The sequence below is a fragment of the Asparagus officinalis genome, chromosome 8, assembly GCF_001876935.1.
Source record: "Asparagus officinalis chromosome 8, Aspof.V1, whole genome shotgun sequence".
Lineage (NCBI taxonomy): Eukaryota > Viridiplantae > Streptophyta > Magnoliopsida > Asparagales > Asparagaceae > Asparagus > Asparagus officinalis.
In genome coordinates, this window is record NC_033801.1 from 15,382,538 (window position 1) to 15,389,572 (window position 7,035).

A 7,035-nucleotide genomic window follows, 5' to 3' on the forward strand; every position below is an offset into this window, starting at 1 on the left:
AAAGAGCTCGTCAGAGACAACGTCAACGCCGCGCTCGCCAATTGGCTAGAGCCTTGGAACAAACCGATGGAGTTCGTTACTATGCGGACTTAGAATCGAGGAAACATCAAGTGATTCGGTCGCCTCAACGTCAAACCACTCATGTTTCTGCACAATTTATGACAGAAGAATGGATTCCTATCAAAAGGACTCGTTCAACCCTTAAAGAACGTATACGAAAACGTCGTGCAGACGCTGCTCTTATCTGTGCTCTCTCACAACAAAGACAAAAATGGAAGAAGGAAACGGTGACCAAAGAACCACCGAAATTCTGCCAAGTTTGGATTCCAAAAACTGGAGTTGTGCAAAATCATCATTCGGAGCCCGTTAAGACTCCATACCCACAAGGGGGTGGTTCGAAACGTGCGACTCCCGACATAACCTTAGATCGTTCAAAGGCAACAATAAATTGTCCTGAGAATGTCAACAAGGTTTTACACCCTCAGAAGAAGACGCATTCACCAAAAGACATCGTCATACCTGGGAGGTCATGCCAACAAACGATACGATTTTTTGGCAATCATACCGATGAATCGTATTATCAAGTTGGGGTTGTGAATAATTTTTCGCTTAAAGACAAAAATAAATTGTCCTGAGAATGCCAACAAGGTTTTATACCCCCAGAAGAAGACGCATTCACCAAATGATATCGTCATACCTGGGAGATCATACCAACAGACGATACGATTTTTTGGCAATCATACCGATGAATCGTATTATCAAGTTGAAGTTGTGAATAATTTTCGAAAGAGAGTTATTCGAGAGATAAACTCTCGTTGTTCCTGTGCGCGACTCGTTAAAACAGCATTATCAGAATGTGACTGTTTCAAACGAGAAGTCATCCCACGAAAAGTCTCTGTATTATCGAAACCTAAGCCGAGACATTTCCGCAAAAGAAGAGCAGCTGTCCAAAATGATGAATTCCCTGAAGTCACCATCAACGTGGCTGATAGAAGAAAGTCTAAACAGCATTCAAGTGACTCAAATCCCGACTTTTCCCCGAAAGGAAAAGTCAATCCAAGAATTGCTCAAAGGATGTCTCGACTCCAATTAGGAGCTATCAGACGCAGAGACTACAAGAGAATGCAAGAAGGAATGTCCTCGGAGGATGAATTCTCGGACACTTATTCTGCAATCGCTTCTGATGATACAATGTCTAGCACAGGACAAATCAGAGAAGTATTCACAATCACTGCTGATCAGTTCACTCAAATACTTCAGGAAGCTCTAGCCAAACAACGTGAAGAAATTAGAGCTGAAGTGAAGACAGAAATGAAGTTGGCTATCCAACAAATGAGAGAACTGTTAACTCAACAGCCTCAACCTCCTGAGTCCAATCAGCGACTTGAATCCAGCCACCACACTCGGAATGTTGTAGAGGACAGTGATCCAGAAGTGGATGAAGTCATTATGGCTGATACACCTCCCAATAGCAATAACGCTGGGGGTAGTTTAACGCACCCTCCCAATAACGAGATTAAGGGTGGCTCAATAGCACCTCTCACAGGGGGTGGTCTAACTCGTTCTCCTCAACGTCCTTCGAATGAAGACATAGGCGATGACAAGAAAATGAAAGAGCTTGAAAACAAAGTCAATGCTTTGATGACGGCTCAAGAAGTGAAGAAGACGGGTATTCCATGTCCCTATCCAAGAGAATGGGATTCAATACCGTATCCAACAAAGTTCAACCTGATTAACTTCACACCATTTGAGGGGAAGAGCTCGCCTATTCAGCACTTGATTTATTTCAAGTCTCATTTGGGCATGATCTCTGGAAACGAGGCGTTAATGGTCCGGTCATTCGTTGGCACCCTTCGTGGGCCCGCCTTCGATTGGTACCGACGGCTCAAGTCAAGGAGCGTCAATTGCTGGGATGACATGGAAAGTTTGTTCCTCAGCAACTTCTTCGATGATGACACTGAAGTATCAATCGGAACCCTTTTGGATGAGAAGCAAAAAGACGGAGAGTCGGTGGACAATTTTGTCAAACGCTTCCGTGACAAGGCAATTAGTTGCAAGGATCCTGTTACGAAGGAGTTCATCCTGCAAACATGCCACAATAACCTCTCCATCGATGTCTTGGAAGCTCTGGGGGTCGTGCCATCCACAACTTGGAAGGAGTTAAAATCTCGGGGTGAACAAGCTGAGCACTTTCTTAAAAGAAAGAAAGCTGAGAGAGGCCAACCAATGACATCTGCAATCATTGAGAATACGACTCTCGATCCGAGGTTTCAAAAGGAATATTCTTTCGAAGATGATGAAGCTCCAGCCATCTTGGAATACCTCCTCGCTAATGACAAAATCGAGCTACCACCTATTAAAGATCAGGATGGTGCTAAAATGATTCCTCTTGTACTTGCGAGATACTGAAGATCTTGAAGAGGATGATGAGAAATATTCCTCAAACTTGGTTTGGTCGAATTCGTATTCGACCATGGATTCAACTGGAATCTTGATCGGCTGCGACACGACGGTCTCGGCAGCGAGACCGTTGGCTCCCACTGTGGTCGCCAGTTTGTTTTCGCCAAAAGTCGAATTTGTTGTCGAATTCATTATATCTTCGGTCGATTACAATAAATTCAAAGAAAACAGCCTTTTTATAAGACTCTTTTACACAACAAAAAGAAAATTACAACTCTTGAGAAAATAAACGCAGGATCGTTGTTTGGATCACTGCTTTCGTGGGATCTTTGCCTGTGCCGGGAGCGCTTTGACTCGTGGACCGCCGAATCACAGATTCTGATTGAATCGTGAGGGGTTTATGATTCTGACTTCGTTTATCGAAGTGAGAAATTGAAACGATATCTTATCGATGTAAGATAGTCGTTCTTCTTGAAATCAAGTCAAAGCCTGATTATCAAGAATTGGCCGTAAGATCAGCACCTCTGCTCTCTCTCTGCTCTGGATTGCTCTGGAGTGCTAAAAAAAATCAGCCCTCTCTTAGAAAATCGATTTCAGGGGGTATTTATGCCCATAGGATGAACAGTGCTCACGAGACAGCATTTGCTGTCTCGGCGGGCGAGACAGTGTTTGCTGTCTCGCCCAGCGAGACAGTAAATTTGCTGTCTCGCCCAACGAGACAGTAAAATACTGTCAACATTTCTGGCAGTTTTTGATGTAACTGCTTTCCCACGTTTCAAACTCCGTTATTCTGGCAGTTATTCACTTGATTCTCGCCCACGACGTTGAACCACTGATAACTGTCTCGTGTGCGAGACAGTAAATTCTGTCTCGCACGGCGAGACAGTAAATACTGTCTCGCAGGGGCGAGACAGTGAAAACTGTCTCGCGGGGGCGAGACAGTGAAAACTGTCTCGCCTGGGCGAGACAGTAAAAGTCTGTCTCGCCGGGCGAGACAGTAAAGACTGTCTCGCCAGGTGAGACAGTAAAGACTGTCTCGCCTGTGAGACAGTCTATACTTGTGTTCTTTTGCCTTTTTGGATGATTTCCCCTTGAGCTGTATTTGGATATCTTTCAGCATTTTTGACGCCTACACCTACTAAGACTTCCGAATACTCTTTTGCTGAGATGAGATTCGATCACCTCTCTAGATCAATCTTCCCTCATAAAATTCTCATTTTGGTCAAACCTTTAAACAGTTAAGACCAAAGCCAAAATCCCCTCTTGATTCGTTCCATGAACGAGAGGTCCACAAATTGAACGATCAAACCTTTAAACAGTTAGGATCGTCTCAAATTCCCATCTTGGTCAAACCTTTAAACAGTTAGGACCAAAGCCAAAATCCCCTCTCGATTCGTTCCATGAACGAGAGGTCCACAAATTGAACGATCAAACCTTTAAACAGTTAGGATCGTATCAAATTCCCATCTTGGTCAAACCTTTAAACAGTTAGGACCAAAACCAAAATCCCCTCTCGATTCGTTCCATGAACGAGAGGTCCACAAATTAAACGATCAAACCTTTAAACAGTTAGGATCGTATCAAATTCCCATCTTGGTCAAACCTTTAAACAGTTAGGACCAAAGCCAAAATCCCCTCTCGATTCGTTCCATGAACGAGAGGTCCACAAATTGAACGATCAAACCTTTAAACAGTTAGGATCGTCTCAAATTCGAGATAGAATATAAAATTCTTCCTCTCCATCATTGGGTTCATCTCTACCAACAAACAAGAGACCAGGAGATAGAATATAAAATTCTTCCTCTCCGATTCTGGGTTTATCTCTACCAACAAAAAAAGACCAGGAGATAGAATATAAAATTCTTCCTCTCCGATTTCGGGTTCATCTCTACCAACAAAAAAGAGACCAGAATACTCCAATAGGTACACGAGTCTAAACTGTTTCCCTAATCTTAACAGGAAGTTTCTGGAGAATATCACTCAAAATATTCTTAAGAATAACCTGGCTACCTCCCAACGAGTATACGAGGTTAAACTATTTCCCAAGAACTCCAAAAAAATACATGAGTATAAACTGTGTTCCTATGAAAACTGATACACTGATTAACAATGCGGTATCAATTTGATGACAAAAGCTGAATTCGTAAGTACAAGTTTCAGCTTCAATTCAAGATCTCGACGACGGTCAAGCGATGAACGCCATGCCGAAAAGATCTTAGCTATTCTACAAAGCACTGAATAGACTGAGAGACAAAGAGATCAAGTGTTGAAGCCATCTACAAGTTCTTCTACACGATCTACTCAACCAAGCATTGAAAGGATCATAAGTAAGACCTATCTTATCCAAAGCATCCCAGAACTCCTCTATAAAAGATTGAGTCTGGAATACTTTGGAGGGGGTATCTGTAGGCGTCAAAAAATGCTGAAAGATATCCAAATACAGCTCAAGGGGAAATCATCCAAAAAGGCAAAAGAACACAAGTATAGACTGTCTCACAGGCGAGACAGTCTTTACTGTCTCGCCCACGCGAGACAGTTTTCACTGTCTCGCCCCCGCGAAACAGTATTTACTGTCTCGCCGTGCGAGACAGTGTTTACTGTCTCGCCGTGCGAGACAGAATTTACTGTCTCGCACATGAGACAGTTATCAGTGGTTCAGGAAACTGTTTTGCAACCGCGAGACAGCAAACACTGTCTCGCCCGTCGAGACAGCAAAAGCTGTCTCGCGAACCTGTTTTCTGCCAACTGTTCTTGGAGGTTATAAATACCCTCCAAAGGCCATTTTTCCAGGGGGCTGATCATTGTGAGTACTTCAGAGCAATCCAGAGCAATCCAGAGCAGAGAGAGAGCAGAGGTGCTGATCTTACGGCCAATCCTTGATAATCAGGCTTTGACTTGATTTCAAGAAGAACGACTATCTTACATCGATAAGATATCATTTCAATTTCTCACTTCGATAAACGAAGTCAGAATCATAAACCCCTCACGGTTCAATCAGAATCTGTGATTTGGTGTTCCACGAGTCAAAGCGCTCCCGGCACAGGCAAAAATCCCACGAAAGCAGTGATCCAAACAACGATCCTGCGTTTATTTTCTCAAGAGTTGTAATTTTCTTTTTGTTGTGTAAAAGAGTCTTATAAAAAGGCTGTTTTCTTTGAATTTATTATAATCGACTGAAGATATAATGAATTCGACAACAAAACCAACTTTTGGCGAAAACAGGGTCACCCCCAATTAACTTCGGTAGCGTGCATGCGCAAGAATCTATAAGTGTTAGAGATTGACGAGCCTGAGTGGCTAGATGAACCGCATGGTTCATACAAGGTATATCAATTGGGCGAACTTGATTCGGGGGGACGCACATGTCATCTTGGTCGAACCTCAACTTGGCCACTTGAATGTGGCTCAGCAACGGGACGAGTTTGGTGTTGAGGACGCGGTTCGACCTTTTGACGAGACTGAGTCTGGCCAGCTCCAATGGCGGGGCGAACCTAGATAGAGGGACGTACTTGTCGTCTTGGATGAATCTCATGTTGAAGATGAGGTTCGTCATCTGCACGCACTTAGACACTTGGGCGACAATGGAGACCTTGGCGCCGTGGATGAAGTTCGTCATCTTGACGCACCTCAGTTGGGCGAGTCTCAGCCCTCTTATAAGTTCCAGCCACGTTATTTCGGGGCTGATAATGGAAGCCATCTAGTGAGACTAAAGCGCAGGCTTCAGGGCATGCCTGATTCTGACGTCGACGACGCCTTGCCCTCCTTGACAGCACATCGGTGGCGGGCTCTGTAGCAATTGACGTTTGACGAGATTTCTTAACGACCCATTGTTTAGCCTGATGGTTAGTTTTCAGAGCCTCAACATTCAAGGCGGAGATTTCCCCTCAAGGCAGACTCGAGTTGAATTGTCAGAAGCCACATGGGCTAGAGTCTCATAAGAGATTTTACAGCACTTGCATGCATTTGTGGGACTCGGAGTACGAGAAGAGAGGAGATCCTCGTACTTGGACTGGTTGAGCTTGATGACGAGAGTCTCGACATCAGTTCCCACGACGATTTTGTCTGACTGCGCCACGACCAATTTATCTGACAGAATGGTTGCTCCCACTGTGGTTCTGTTAGGTCACGAAAAAGATTCAAAAATGATTGATTCTCTTAACTGTCTTAGTTTTGAGAAAAGATTCTATCGCCTAGTAAGAATCTTGTTACAATCGCTCTTTCTCAAGCACAGAAGAGAAGATGGTTGATTTGACCTCTCCTTTGTTTAACGCGGGTTCTGTGTGGCAGTGAGATGCCTCGCTCGATGTTTGACTCGAACTTACTTCTCGTTGGCGATTAGAACAAGATCACCCTATCTCGGGGAGGAGAATCAGCCTCGGTTGATGGCTTAGATCATAAGAAGCGAGGTTCGGATCTCAGAGGAGCGCCTCTCCAGTTGGCTTCTGAACTCTCTCTTGCTCTCTATGTGCGTCTGTGCGTGCTCGTGGCCTCTTCATAGCTGCTTGTGGCTATTTATAAGACTTTTAGTGAGTAATTGACGCGCTAATCGTGGGGTTGAGGAGTGTAACTGACTCATGGAATTTAGCTCACGTGGGCTGACTGGGTCTTCAAGACCGTTACAGTCGAACTTCACTT